This window comes from Phalacrocorax aristotelis, chromosome 3, assembly GCF_949628215.1.
Source record: "Phalacrocorax aristotelis chromosome 3, bGulAri2.1, whole genome shotgun sequence".
Lineage (NCBI taxonomy): Eukaryota > Metazoa > Chordata > Aves > Suliformes > Phalacrocoracidae > Phalacrocorax > Phalacrocorax aristotelis.
In genome coordinates, this window is record NC_134278.1 from 27108113 (window position 1) to 27122721 (window position 14609).

The 14609-nt window shown below is 37.3% G+C and overlaps 1 long non-coding RNA gene across 2 annotated transcripts in view; it reads left to right on the forward strand.

Annotated features, from left to right (window-relative positions):
- LOC142054432 (uncharacterized) overlaps positions 1–14609 on the forward strand; it is a 74081-nt gene that overhangs the window by 58242 nt on the left and 1230 nt on the right. Inside the window, exons 2-4 of one of the 2 annotated variants that reach the window (XR_012659521.1) lie at positions 9788–9855; positions 11569–11688; positions 12238–12373. This is a non-coding gene — a long non-coding RNA (uncharacterized LOC142054432). The remainder of the gene's footprint in view (positions 1–9787; positions 9856–11568; positions 11689–12237; positions 12374–14609) is intronic. The other variant, XR_012659522.1, reaches the window with a different exon arrangement.

Below are 14609 nucleotides of genomic sequence, written 5' to 3' on the forward strand. Positions count from 1 at the left end.
CAAACTCCCTCATATATAGTTAGAAAGGTTGTCATTTGCATATTATTAGCTTTGCTGACTAGCACTATGTTAAATTTCCTTGTTTCCTGTGGTTCTGTTTTATTTAACTAAAATGCTCTCCATTTTTCTTAAATATGAATTGATTTTAATGCAGCAAGACAGCTCAATGAGGGATACATTGTGTTTTAATGTTTCTTGATAAAGGAGTGGGGTAGTGTCTAAATTTACTTCCCCTCATTGCTTTGACCTAGTCATATAGAGACTTGCTGGAAGATGATGTCTGTATTCACATTTCTGTTGTCCCATTAAATTAAGAAAATTGAATCGAAGATAGACTGCTTTGGATAAATTCCCAAATCAATGTCAGAAGATTTCAAGGAGCATCTGATTTTATATTGTATTATGGAATAGAAATACAATGGGACAAGCTGAGCCTATGTAATTATACAACACATAAATGCTTGCAGAATTGTCTCCTCTTGGTGATCTGTTGTAGCAATTTGCTACAAACCCAGATCTTTCAAAGGCAATGACTGCTCTAGAGACCCCTTTTCTACTTCTTGTCCATCTTAGTGACAGTCCCTTTCAGGACACCACCACTGGATCCTGAAGCAGGCTTTGGATCTTACTATAAGATAAACAAGTAGCTAAATGCTGGTTTACCCAGACCTGAATTCTAGTTTATAATAGCTGTTACCTTGGAGTAATAAATAAATGGGTAACATATGACCATGGGTTACATACATGAAGATACATTAATACCATGTACCTTAAGAAATTTTATATTTATTTGTAAATTGCATTTCAGGAAACTGATGTTTATTTCTTTTATCCTCATTTACAGAAGCCTTGTGGCAATGAAGTGCTGTATTCTATATAGCAAGCACATTTTGAGTCTGCACAGGAAGAACTTTAAGTGAAAATACTATTTTCCTTTAAGTTTTATTTTATGCAGGATTTATTTTTTTTTTCTGTAGATGAATACTGAGCCCAAGAGACTAAATGGATTCACCCTGGGTGAACACTACGGAGTTGTTTGTTTAAACAGTACTAAGCATGATAAAACACAATTTAGTGTCCTCCATACATACACAGCACACAGCGCAGACTCCTTTGTTTCTTAAAACTGTTAGTCTTATCATTTAATAAATAAATAAATATAGATTAAGCCATCTGGTTCTTTTTTCTGAAAATGTTGGGGTCTATTTTGACAGAAAATAGAATACCTTTAAGTATAACAGCAATATCTGCTTTCGAGGCCTCATTCTTAATACTTGATATGGTCAATAGGGAGAAATCAGTTAGGTTGTGTTTTGAAGAAAATGTCACTTAGATTTACATATGTTTTAACAAATCTTATTAAACAAGATAATGCTACAAACACTGAAAAGATTTATCATAACTAAGAAGGAAAAACAAAACCATAAAACCCCTAGTCAAATACACTGTCATTTTAATAGATTGAACTAATATATTGAAACATGACTCATTCTGAAATGAACTAATGCCTTTTAGTTATTAACCTCAGATGGGCAAGGAGGTCTCTGCTGTTGTCAAATGGTGAGATTCTAGACAGTATAGTTCACCTTCTATTCAAAAATGATTTGGCAGGGGTCTGGAAAGGAGCATGAAAACATTAAATGGAGAAATAGAATAGGAACAAAAAGAGAGAGAGAAAGAGGGGAAGAAACCACAGTCTGCAGAACAGATGAAGACAGAGCATTCCCTCATGCCTGGCTTGCTCTTTGTTTCTCTATATCAAATACAGAGCACGTTCATGTTGTATGAATCCCCTTCTAGAGTCACTCTAGAAAAAAATTACTAGCTGGGCTGAAAGGTAAGTATTGCCAGAACTTCAGTTTAGTGAACAAAAATGTATGGGTTACAGCAATAACAAAAGAACGATCTTAATAAAAAGCATGAAATTGCTGCATTTGTGCAGATTTTGTGCATTTTCAATGGCACAAAAATATATATGAATAATACCCTAGTGATGCTTAAGTTCAGTATTTCTATACTTGCATTGAACACTGATTCTGATACCTTAACTGCTCCTTCTCAGTCATGTTTTGGGGGGTAGATGTTAAGCACATTCATGCATAGCTGTATAGGGAAGGAAGACAGTGCATTTTTGTTCAGATATTTTCTATTTAATAAACAGGTGTCTAATTTTAATACCTCACAATATCTGCTTTTTGATCAAAATGTTTTGTCACAATTTCTTTGTGCTCTTGAGTCTTAGTGATTTGCAGCTTTTGCTTTTTTGAAAGCTGCAAACATTCAAACTGACAATTCAAGATAAGTTCATTTTTATTTCAATATTATTTGAATAGGAATTGCAGTAAGTAGATTTAAACAAGCAGCAAAAGAAGTGCAAAATTATCTCCACTCTCTTTCAGACTTGAAAGGGACCCTTCCACTGTCACAAGGATGATGGATGTAAAAAATGAACAGTGCAAAACATAATTTTAAATTCTTATAGAACCGAAGCCTGCGAAGAATTCAGGGGTCATCCGTATGCAAGGCACTATGTAATAATGCTCACATGAGTCACTTAACACTTCCCATTTGTAAAAGTTCAAGCAATCTTACAAACGTGTAACTATCATCACTTCTGCCTATATAGATTTGCTCATATTCACTGTGACTATATGACACAGCAAGGATCAGTCTGTAAGATTTGGTTGTACTGTGCTGCTAGAAAGTTTCCAGCTGGGTGTTAAAAAAGGTGCTGAGCTATTTACCAGGATGGCAACAGTAAACATCCTGTGTGAAATTCTGCTGCTGTGAGTTCTGATGATAAGACTCCCACTGATTTAAATAAGGCTAGGTTTCACTTCTCCTACACTTCATTTTCAATTAGAGTCTGTACAGAGAGCTTTTAATGTGACTATCAATTAAGACCTTAAGGGGGCTATGCAGACATTCAAAGCAGCTTTTTCTGTTGACCTTTTTAAAGTTTTATAGGGCTATTCTTCTTCATTGTTAGAAATTCTTCTGAATCTTCCCTGGTAAGAGGGGAAGAAAGGCAGAGAGGTGGGAGGGACAGAGCAAGACACTAGGCTTGGGTTTGTTTATTTGCTTTTTTCTTTAAACTTCTCTTAAACTACTTAGGCGGTGGTGAGTCACAGTTCTGTATATAGCTTTTTTGAAAGAGATGGTTTTTTAAAAGATGAACTTCCTGCAGATTTTGGGTCTCATGAAGGAAAATTTTATTTCCTCTAGTATCCTTGGTGCATGTACAACGTCAGTAATCGTATAGCCCTTATGAGCCATTTGAGACTGTCTTTTTTTATTATCTAAAAATAGGTGGCATCTTCAATTGACCATTTTTTCTTCAATTACTTGATAGATGCTCAGTGTTATTCCCTGTTTTTCTCTGAACAGCAGGACAATCTGCAGTCAGTCTAGCACCAATCAGTGTGGCCTGTCCTCAGGAAGCAGCAGCAGAAGAGGTGACTGCAATTTTGCACTTATTCACTTGGTCTTCTATGCATCTGCAAATTCTTCCTCCTCCCTTTCCTTTTAATGCAATTTTGCTTGTCTCTCAGGAGCTCTCAGAAGGAACCTGTACACAAGCTTTCCTCCAGTGCAGAGAGAAGCTGATTAATGAGAAGGAAGGTTGTCTTCTCTGAGAATGAAGACTTTTGCTAGGTAAGCTCAGGAGAACCCTCGTAAATGAGCAAGAAAAGCTCATTTGTAGGTGACCTGAAACCCATGCAGGAAAGAGAGGTTAGATTTCTTGCCTCAGTAGATAAATAACTTACAATAACTTCAGTGGGCTTTAGGTTAGTCCTTTGTCTGTATTTGGCTCATTAAGTAGAACCAGAAAGGTCTCATAAACCCAATCACAACTAAATTCTAGAAAGATCTCTGCAGTAACTATAGACACTCATTTCAAACAGCGTGCAAAGATCAAATTTGTCATTGTTCATTTAATTTTATGAAATCTCTCTACCATAATGCCCTGCACCAAGTAAATAAAATGTTGACCTCCCAAACCAGGACATTCTTCGAACATTTCCATCTTGTAGTTTGTTAAATACTTCCCACTTGTAAAAATGTCATGGTATAAGATGAAAAGCTTTTTCTTTATCTCGATATATAATCTATACAATTAGTTTATGATGAGCAGGAGTTTTGTGTTTGGTTTTTTTTTCCCCCCTGCAGGAAGAATCAGTACGTTGTATTTGTTGTTATTCTCAAACTGGGTTTGCTGATAAATATTAAACTACTCTTCCCCTCTTGTTTTTTGAAACCTGTCAGAGATTAAACAGATATACAGGAGATGGCAGAAGCAGCACACAAAATTTGGATGGTGTGCTTGGCACCCTTTAAAACACTTGGTGGAGCAGATGAGAGTTTCAAGGCAGCACCATAATTAGTATTGGTCAGGGACGGATGCAGAAGAACCCTGAAAACTGGAAATAGAGGAAATCTTTAGGAAACTTGGGCTAACGAAATGGAATTCTAACTCTCAGCTGGGGAAAATTCCCCACAGAAGCCAAAGTCTGCATTGTAATATGTACAAAGTTTTAATGTTAACATGTAAAAAACCCATATGTTATCTCTCTCACCAAACTTAATTGTAACAACCTTTTTTAGAACAATGAGTCTTTGAACACAACAATGGAAACACAAATATCTTGCTTCTTTTGAAGAAATCAAGCTGGCATTGCAGCTGTGTCTTTGAGACCACCTTAGTTTGATATTTTGTTCCCATGCTGCATATTCCTGAAATTGAAGCTCACTTGAGAACTGCACAGAATACCTCTAGAAATGCAGTTGTCAACTGAAAACTTGCCAATATTAAATATTACGGGCATTGTTTCAAATAGTGGTAGGGGTGTTATTTTAAAAACACTGACAGAATACCTCATAGCAGAGAATACAATTTAGGACAAAGCAATCCATGGGTTTTTGACAGATAATGAACCAAAATCCATATATAAACAAAGAAAGCATCTAAGGATGTATAGGAGGTGGTAAGAAGCTCATACAAAGAGGGAAGGGGGAAGTTCAGGCTAAGTTCATGGTGGTGTTCTAAGTAGATAAGGCATGGCAGTTAAGGATAATAAGGCCACATTCAAACCTAATGTATTATGCAAAAAGGAAAGAACTTCATAACAGGCTTATGGTCATAGCCAAAAAATAGGCTAATAAGTGAACTTTCAAAGTCATTTAAGTATCTGCAGTTTTACTGCAAGCTAAAACATGAATGTTTGTGTAAAAAGGCTACATATTACCAATACTTTTACTTGGGTAACTTAATCTCCTCCAAGGCTATTGGGCAGTGGGGTTCAAAACTACATGCAGAAAACTCTTATTTCTTGAGTACCAGAGCCAACACAATTTTATTCAGAAACAGCATTTACTTCCTTTCATTCATTGTAACAGAAAGTAGGAAACTTCTCTGACTTTCCTATTATGTCTCTGGTATTTTTGTTCCTGTTTCATGAAGAAACGAAATTGTCTGTTGATGGGTTTGGTGCATGCTTCACTTCTTTGTCATCAGTCAGTGAGTCAGTAACCAGTAAATGCATTTTGACTAAAAACTCCTGGTCTCTTTCAAGAAGAATTCCACTAATAGCTCCTGCAAAACTAGACAGGTGACTATATTATTATTTCACAGGACAGAGGGTCATCATTGAAATCAGCCTTTGAAGATCCTGTTGAATTCCATTGACTCAAATTGGTTTCAAAGGCCATACTATTGTGCAAAACTTATTCTCCCCCTTCAAGTTCGCTTTTCCCTACAGACCTTCACCTCTAATCTGAAACCTATGCTATCCTCTGAGTTTCTCTATTATCTTCTTTTCTCTTTTGTGCTGTTAGTTTCTTTGGAATTAAAAAAAAAAAAAAAAAGAAAAGAAACCAATCTCTGTCAGATGTAACTGGGAAGTTTAGTGGATAGTTAGTGCAAAGAAATTACTTGGTTTTGACACAAGATATCTATCTTGTGTTAACAGGCTTAACTTGGTGTGTTTGGTTTCTTGAATTGAAAGCTGTTTAAAAGGTCTTTGTCTTGCAAAATATTTATGCGACTGGAATGCCTTGATGACAAGTATTTTGAAAGGATACTTTGTGATGCCTAGGTAATTTTTATAAGGAACACAGAAGTCCTACTGTTGTTGCAAATATACAATGGATTTAAAGACAATGAATGAAGTTTAGCCAGAAAAACAAAGTGCCTCAAATGTATTTGGGGTATACACAGCAGTGTAAAATACTCATAAAATAAGAGTATGCTTAAGGGGCAGATTCATGCTTATTCATGCAGTATGTTTTCCTCTCTATCTATCCTCTTAGGTATGGTAGAACAATTGGCTAGCACAAAGATTGTTGTGTTTCAGAATGTTTGTTTTTTGCATTAAAAACATTAATACTGTCTTGATTGTTGCTGAAGTTGGTGGCTTTCTGAGACTCATTGTGATAGTGTCAAAGCAGAAATAACATGGATTAATCCTCTTATCTAATCTGACAGCCAGCAGCTCTCTTGTTTGCTCTACCAGCCACCACAGTCCTTGGCCTTGCTCATAGATCTTTTGTTCTTGAACACATATTTGTTTTCCAGGCATTGTTTTTCAGCAGGTATCTGCAAGGGCTCAGTTGTTCCTAAAACTTCATCTCTTCTCTGCTGTTTCTTCAAACACCCATTCTTCTTCAGCTCTATCCCTATTTTTCAGAACACATGGAAATTGAAGACATGTCAGGTGATAATTCTTTTGTATGACTAGCTTACATCTACTCAAGGATAGCACACATCTTTAAATTTTTGGGTTGCTTCCACTGCTGTCTCCGTTTCCCTCATAGCCTTTCCCTCATAGCCTTTCATTACTTGTCACAATGCCCTGTCCTGTTTATTGTTATGTTCTCCGGCTCCTCCAGTTGCTCTACTCTTCAGACTAATTTCAAATAATGCTACTTATGAAATATCATTCTTTATTTGATTAAGAACTCTGTAATCAAAAGTTCGGATAAAATCAATGTATGATGATTGACTTAAGGTTTTTTGGTAGAAAGGATTTACTAGGAAGTAAATAATTTTCATAAAGTGAATCACATAACCCAGGAAACTAGTTCATGCTAAATAGCTAGTGAGAAAGCAGTATCTGCAAGAGCAAGACAGCTAACAAAGAAATAGAGAATTTGTTACACATCACAGGGGTACCTCAACAATGACTTTGGTCTAAAGGAGAGAAGGGCTCTGAATGCCCACTTGGGTATGGGAGGGTCTAAAACTGTTGTTAGGGAACTGTGGTTATACAGAATAAAACATCTCACTTTCTGTTAAAACTGTCTCAAATTAGATCAAGAACATCAGAAAGAAAAATGATCTGTTGATTAACCCTTACTATCTTTCTTCTGATAATGCATTTTGACATCTCAAACTTTATCTGAAATGTTGTATGATGTTCCATATACACCAACTAGGTTTTACTGGGTTTTACTAGTTAGTAAAATATAAGGTACAGGAAACAAGAGACATGCTAGTTCAGATCTATCAACTTCCATTTGGATGGCAAACTCTACAATGAATTGTAAAGAATGCAATTAATCAACGTATCGGTATATACATGATTCCTCAAAAAAAATCTTTTGCCTCTGCCAGCTGCTAACATCCTAAACTCTTCTGGCTGAAGTGTCGCACCACAGAAAAGCCTAGGAGGGAGAGCATGGGCATATTCTGTTGACTGTGGACTGCTAATAACCAGTATGCTTTCTGACTGCTGAGGCAAATGGGACATCTTTCAAGTACTTTCTTTCAGGATAAAATCTAGGCTGTTAGGGGCTGAAGTTACTCTGGTTTCCAAAACCTTCTCCACAAAGTACTACGAAAATAATTATATCTACCATATTATTTGAGTCCTCTCACAAGATTTTTGGGGGTTCTGGCATGATTTAGCAGAAACAGACCTCTGACAGTAAGTGCACTTGAATTATAACTACCAAACTCTTATGACACATCAGCATGGAATGGCATCTGGAGAAAGAATAGATACCTCAAACCATATGTCAGCTAGATTGAAGGAGATACTAGTAACAAAAAAATAACAAGATGTGAACCTTCTGCTCTCATAATCCCCAAACAATGGCACCTGACTTTGCATTTTGTTACTCTGCAGCCCTGATGTCCTTGAGCTCTCATTGGTAATTCATTACATCCATGCAACTGCAATAACCACATCTGACAGCATAAATCTAGCCAGAGAGATTCATGTACATGTGAGGTCAAACTGGACTATAGAAATGCTTCTGATATTGTGACAGAGCCATAGAGTCACTGCTCCAGTTGTTAGAAAAAAGCAGCAGCTCACTGACCTTGCCAAAGCGCTAGGTAAGAAGTGGCTGCTAGCACTAGATTTATTTCTCCTGAATGCAGTCTAGTGTCAAACTTGCCACAGAAACTGGCCCTGGCTGCTTGTGAACCTCCACTGCTGCTTGTCACCATGGTCACGTTCAACACCCAGCCCTCACTCAACAGAGAAAGTCTTGAACAGTAGAGGACAGGCAGTAGAGCACAGCCCTCATTGGTGCTAGGTATGAGTTGTGAAATAAGGATAACCAGAGACTCAGCATAAGTTTTCCCATGCCCTTTGAATTTGGGGCAGGAAAACCAAAAATAACTAACCCATGATTTCTTCTTTCATGAGAAGAGAAGGGCATATCTATTGTTAAATGCTTGGATATGATGTAAAAGCAGGCCATGTAAGTACCAAAAAGGCGTGCAGGTTTAAAATTCCCACCTGCATGCAAAAAGTTTGTTTGTACTTACTAGGTTTGAAAATTCTGTTTTCTCTTTGATTGAAATCACTTCAGGAAATGCTTTGAAGACATAAATAGCAGTTAGGTATCAAATTTATTAAAAATCAGTGGGAATCATGTTCCTTCTTTCTATCTGCATATTTTGAACCTTCCCGTTTTCGTATGTCCATAATAGTATGTTAAAACTTTACCCTAAAGAAAAGCATAAGGCCAGAAGAAATGGTAACGAAAATTGAATTGAAGCACCTCTGCAAATCTGAACTAAGCTCAAAATCTAATTTCATGACATACGCAATATTTATTTACTAAATTTCATGTACTAATAAACTTCTTCCACTGTATCATCATTAAGAATTACAGAAAAAATTACTGACAAAATGAAGCTCCGATAACTGATTTTTAATTACTTTATGTGACCATTGTCTAATAGAAAAGGTTCTGAGCTAATTTGAGTGTGTGTTTAGATATTCAAGGGAAATCAACAGCTAATTCAATGCATTTAAATTTTAGTATGTAGCTTAAATGCCTTCATGAAAAATCCTTTGCCTATGGGGAAAATAACTGACTTGTATTTTTTGATTAACTGACATGAACACAAAGGAATTTTAGCTGCAGAAAGGATAATGCAAGTCACTTGAGCTTGAAAGAATAAAATTATCATCAGCATAAAGCTGCAGCTTCCCACTCGTACTCTCTCATGTGGTTTGGCCTGCTGCTTTCCTGTGCTCTTTTTAAAAATTTTGCTTTAAAATAGTCTACATCTAGCCAGATGTAATATTCAAAACCAACACCAATAAGACAATACATTTTAAGTTTCCATATGTGAAGGTGCTTTTCTTAGTACTGAGGTTATGACAGAATATTATTTGTCCAAGTATATTAATGACCACTGGTAACAAAACAACCAACACTTCCCATAACAGAACCTAATTTATACCCAAAACATAATCAATTACAAGAAACCAAAGTGTAAGATCAAACAGCCCTAACATTAAATTTTTCCTTTTTTACTTGATCATAGCCTAAGTGAGGCACCTCAGCTCCTTCTGTGATCAACAGAGGGAAAAGAGCATCTGGGAGGTGTTCGTGGTATGTGCAGTTAATCATCTTCTGGATGTATCTTTGGGGTGATGTAACTTAGACCAGCAGTTTAACTTTTAGATGGCTGCAATGAGTTGAAATGAATCCGACTCCCTAAACAGGCTGTGTACAGGAAACCCCAGGCGGTTTCAGCGACAGGACTTTGCCCTAGACTTCATCTACTCAAATATAGCCTAAACTTCAAGTGACTGTTACACCATAATTAGCTGCAAAGATGTTTGAAAGCCCAACTGAGGTCTCAAAAAGACTTGGGCATATGGGTGCCTCGCCTGAGTACCAAGTAGGCTTGAGTCGAGTAAGCCTTACCTGTGGCAAACTGCAGTCAACAGGGAAGCATGCCTGAACATACTTGGCAGTTTTGCTGAGGGACCTGAACACATCGTTCAAGAGGAATGTAGGCACCTGCAGCCACTGTGGCAATGAAGTGGCATTTCTCCAAACCAGTGAAGGAAGGCTGACATCTAAATCCTGTTGATGCAGAAAAGAAACCCAACCTGGGCCTTAGATCCCTGGGGCAACAGCTGGCCACTGGGACTGGCAATTTGCACCTGAATCAGAGCGGGGCTTGATGCTGCACACTAATGAAAAACTGATACTATTAATTGGGGCTGCATTAGTTCCTCTTGATGTAGCATGTCTGCTTTGAGCTTGCTTTTGTCTTTAGGTCCTTGGATATTTTAATAGTTTTAATTCTGATAAGACTGAATTGCCTTTTTTTACTGCCTTATGTTCTCCCCTGTATTTGCAAATAAAACAGACTTTAACATGAAGTGTAAGAAAACATTTTTTAAAGTAAAAAGAAAAATATTGTCCATCTTGACCTTAGTTTAAATATCTGAACGTGTAAGAATCAGGAAATAATGTACCATTTGAATTTTAATATTATACTTATTAGTTCTTGGCAGCTTTGTTACCATGAGGTCTGTAATTAACACCTCCTCTCCTTCAATAAAATAGGACTCTGCTGACTTCTTTCATCAGCAGATTTGTATGCTTGTTATTTGGCACTTGCTATTTTGTGTCACCACAGAATAAAAAGTACTCAGAGGATGGTTTCTCCCACACCTATTGGTAGAAATGAACATTAACATATTGAAAAGTAGCTTCCTTTTCCTTTTTTTTTTTAGCTGCTCAAAGTAGTCAAAATGATGCATTTTGAGCTAGTTCAGGCAGTTATCTCTCAGGATGGTAGGCCCTTTTCCAGAGAGAAAACCTACTGAAATCAGTGGACCTGTAAGAAAGAGCTCCTCTGGCTTTGTGGTGCACAATCTGACTCTCTGCATGTCTCTAACATTCCTAGTAAATTCAATAAAAATCCATCAATATTCATCCTCTTCATGTACGTGTAATTAAAAATTCAACTTTCTTTTCACCTTTATACACATCTTAGAACTAAGGTAGCTGACTGATTAGGTCAACAGAGCTCTTCATAAGTTTAGATTACTCCCTCTAACAATATTTCAAGGTTGTGACCGGGTTAGCCATTTAAATTGTTACTGTCCATTTCTACCACCATACTCACAAGGAGGGCAGTAGATATCTTAGTTAAAAAATCCTCTCAGTTACACACGTAAATGGCATCTTTTCTCATTGTGCTCATCTCTGATGAAAATTGCTGGTTGATGGCTGCTGGGCATATGTGTAGCTCTGATGTTGTTGCTTAATTTTCCACAAGCTCAGATTTAATTCTGCTTTATTCAGCTGTAGCCATTCTGATGACAACAGAACTCTGTTCTTAACTGAACATGGGGATGCAGAGACAACCCTGGCATGCACACAGTGCAATAGCTCTGGGTGCTTCACATCAACCCATTCCTGTTGGTGAGTAGTGTTGATTATTTAAAAGTTGAGAGTGGTTAGCCATTTTTGCCCTTTTAATTAGGAAGAAGAAATCATGTCACAGATTGACATAATTGACTTAGTCACCTTATGTCAAAAATGGAATATGCTTGGGAGATACTACTTTTCCTTTTCAAAAACAAATTCAGTAAAAAGCAGAGCCCATAGGCCCGGTAGACCCTCTTTGCAGTGGCCTGAATGTCAAGAGTGTCTTTTTGGCCCAAGCTGTAAATATGAAGAAGACAAGGACAAGCCTGGGTGGTTGTCCGGCTGCATAGAAATATTTTGTTCTTTACACCAACATCTGTTTCAAAGATGTCATCTTTACATCTGTGTCAAAGTTGCTACACTGCTGTTATACGTTCATTATAAACAGGAATTTCTTCTGTTGATCTGTGTAGAGTCATCAATTTGTGGGTGGAGGCTCAGAGAGAGGCTTGTATTTCCCTTGCTTGTTGCTGTGAATTTTAAATAGGAACAAAACATTGATGCAGAAATGACAGTTTATATGAATCTTTTTCATACATATAGGAATGTATATATTATCTAAAAGATCCATCATCTCGGCTGCACCTTGAATTTAAGAAATATTTACAGATATTATGGCCGGAGGTGGGACAACTGCCTGATATTCAGCCAGAATAAAAGCAACGCTGAGATAAATGAGGTGAGTAGGCACATGCTCTGTACAGTCTGTAGTAAGAATTGTGTCTTTGCATGGTCTTAAAGAGGAGGAGAAAAAGTGTGGAAGCAGCTCAGGTTTTTTACTTCCTCTCATAGAACACCTGCAGGACCCAGTGCAGCCTAAGAAAACCCCAAACCCCACAGCCTTGTTTTCTGAAGAGACAGAATAACCTACTTGCCAGTTACCCGTCAGCCATGAAAACATGTTTTATTTTCCTATTTATGCCCATCCGCCTTGCTCCTGCACCAAGAACAGCGGTATGGGTTTTATTTCAACTGAGCCTCTAACAGTGCTGACGAACCCCTTTATCCTCTAGTTCTGTTTTCTGTGGTGACAAGAAGACACTTGCACACAGCTACAAGTAAGCACGTTACAGTGCAACCTCTTTTTCAGCCCCATTGTAACATTACACTGAGATCCTGGCAATATTCTTCTCAGCTTTTCATTTTATAGGCTTAATGGTTTTGTAGTCTTGGGAATTCCTTGTCCAGCCTCTTCTGAGTTGGTGAAGAGCAAGCTGTCCACCCACTCTACCAAAAAACTTAACGGGATTCCCTGTGATCCGTATCAGAAAATAGGGCCTGTTCTGTGGCCCTGAGGGCAAGTGGTACCGCTTGCCATAGCTAAACTCCGTCCCCTGATCCAAACAGCCCAGATCTGCCAGATTGCATACCAGAAGTAATCCCTGGCTCACGCTGTTCCTCAGACCATTCCTGGGCATTGTCTGATGGTTGCTACAGCCCTAAAATTAGCCCTGCCATGCCTGGAAGACTGCTAGAAGTGAAACTGTAGGGATGATGGGAACAGCACTGAGCCACTGTCCTGGTCCTGTTATTTTAGCAATTTGCACATGCCTTTGGGCCTCCTGCATGTCCTTTGCTCTGTTTTGCCTCCAGGCTGACCCATAATATTAGCTGTTTCAATGTCTTTGTGAAAGGATATGTGCAGAGCAGATGTGTCTCTGATTTTACTATTTTAAACCTCTTTCTCTTTTTTTTTCTTCTTATTTGTTGTCTCATAAGTCATTTAGTTTAGTCCTGTTGCTCTTCACAAACCAAGAGATTTTTTATTTCCTAATGGTCTTTGATTCATTGGTCAGAGGTGCATAATTAGAGAATGAGTGTTGAAGTATTATGCATGAATAAAGGAATCTTTTTTTTCTAGAAAATCCTTCCAGATTCTGGTTATTCAAGGATATTTTATGTTGGAAATAGCAATGGTTTTAATGCTCAGCAATGGACCTATCTCTGATTTATTTCCTTGCTTGAATTTCATTCTGTCCTCTCTAATATGTCCCGTCAATGAGTTCTATGTTTTATTATACATCGTGTAGGAAAAAAGTAATTCTTTTTAGATCTAAATCTGCTAGCTTATCATCTCATTACCTGTCCCCAAGGTACTGTGACAAATACTGAACTATCCATCCCTACTCACTTCCTCCAAATCGCTGCTGTTTGTGATTTTTCCAGATCTTTGTCATAATCTTCTTGCTACCTTTAGCCAAGGAGTTGTTGAGGTTTTTTTAGGGACTCTTCAGACATCATTGTTACCCTTTTGATTTATTTTGTTGATATAGATGGTCAGGATTGTATTGAATCTTTAAGATGTGTGTGACCCATCACAAACTGGCAGAAAAGAATGAAATTTCTATATTGTTCTCAGTTCCTAACAGTCCTAAAAATCAGCTTACCTGTTTTTGATATTTATTAAGGATTTGACCTTCCTCCACTTGACCTCTAGAGTACAATCACTTTCTGATTATTTTGATTCTGCATTTTTGTATATGGGAGTTATGAAACAATTTTATACTTTGTTTTCTTTTTTTTCAGTTCTGCTGGGACCTTTAGTCATCACTTGCTCAGATGTTTGTCCCAGTGAAAGCTGAGAATGATGTTTTTTGGTGCTTCAGGATGAGGTTGCATTTATTGTAATACATTGAGAAACAGTCACAGCATGTCCTGAAGGACTCTACTTAGTTAAAAACAAAATTCAGATTTCACTCCCTAGGTTTCACAATTCTGGGAAATAGCATTTGAGCATTGCTTGAGATAGTTTAATTATTTGACTACTTTGCTATCTTTTAGAATCCTCAAGTAGACCATTCAAATGATTTTGAAACTGAACTGCATATATTTTATTGTGTTGTCTGTCCATCCCATATTATAGACCAAAACCTAGTATGTGTTAAATTTCCTTATTTTTTTTAATAACTGTCATC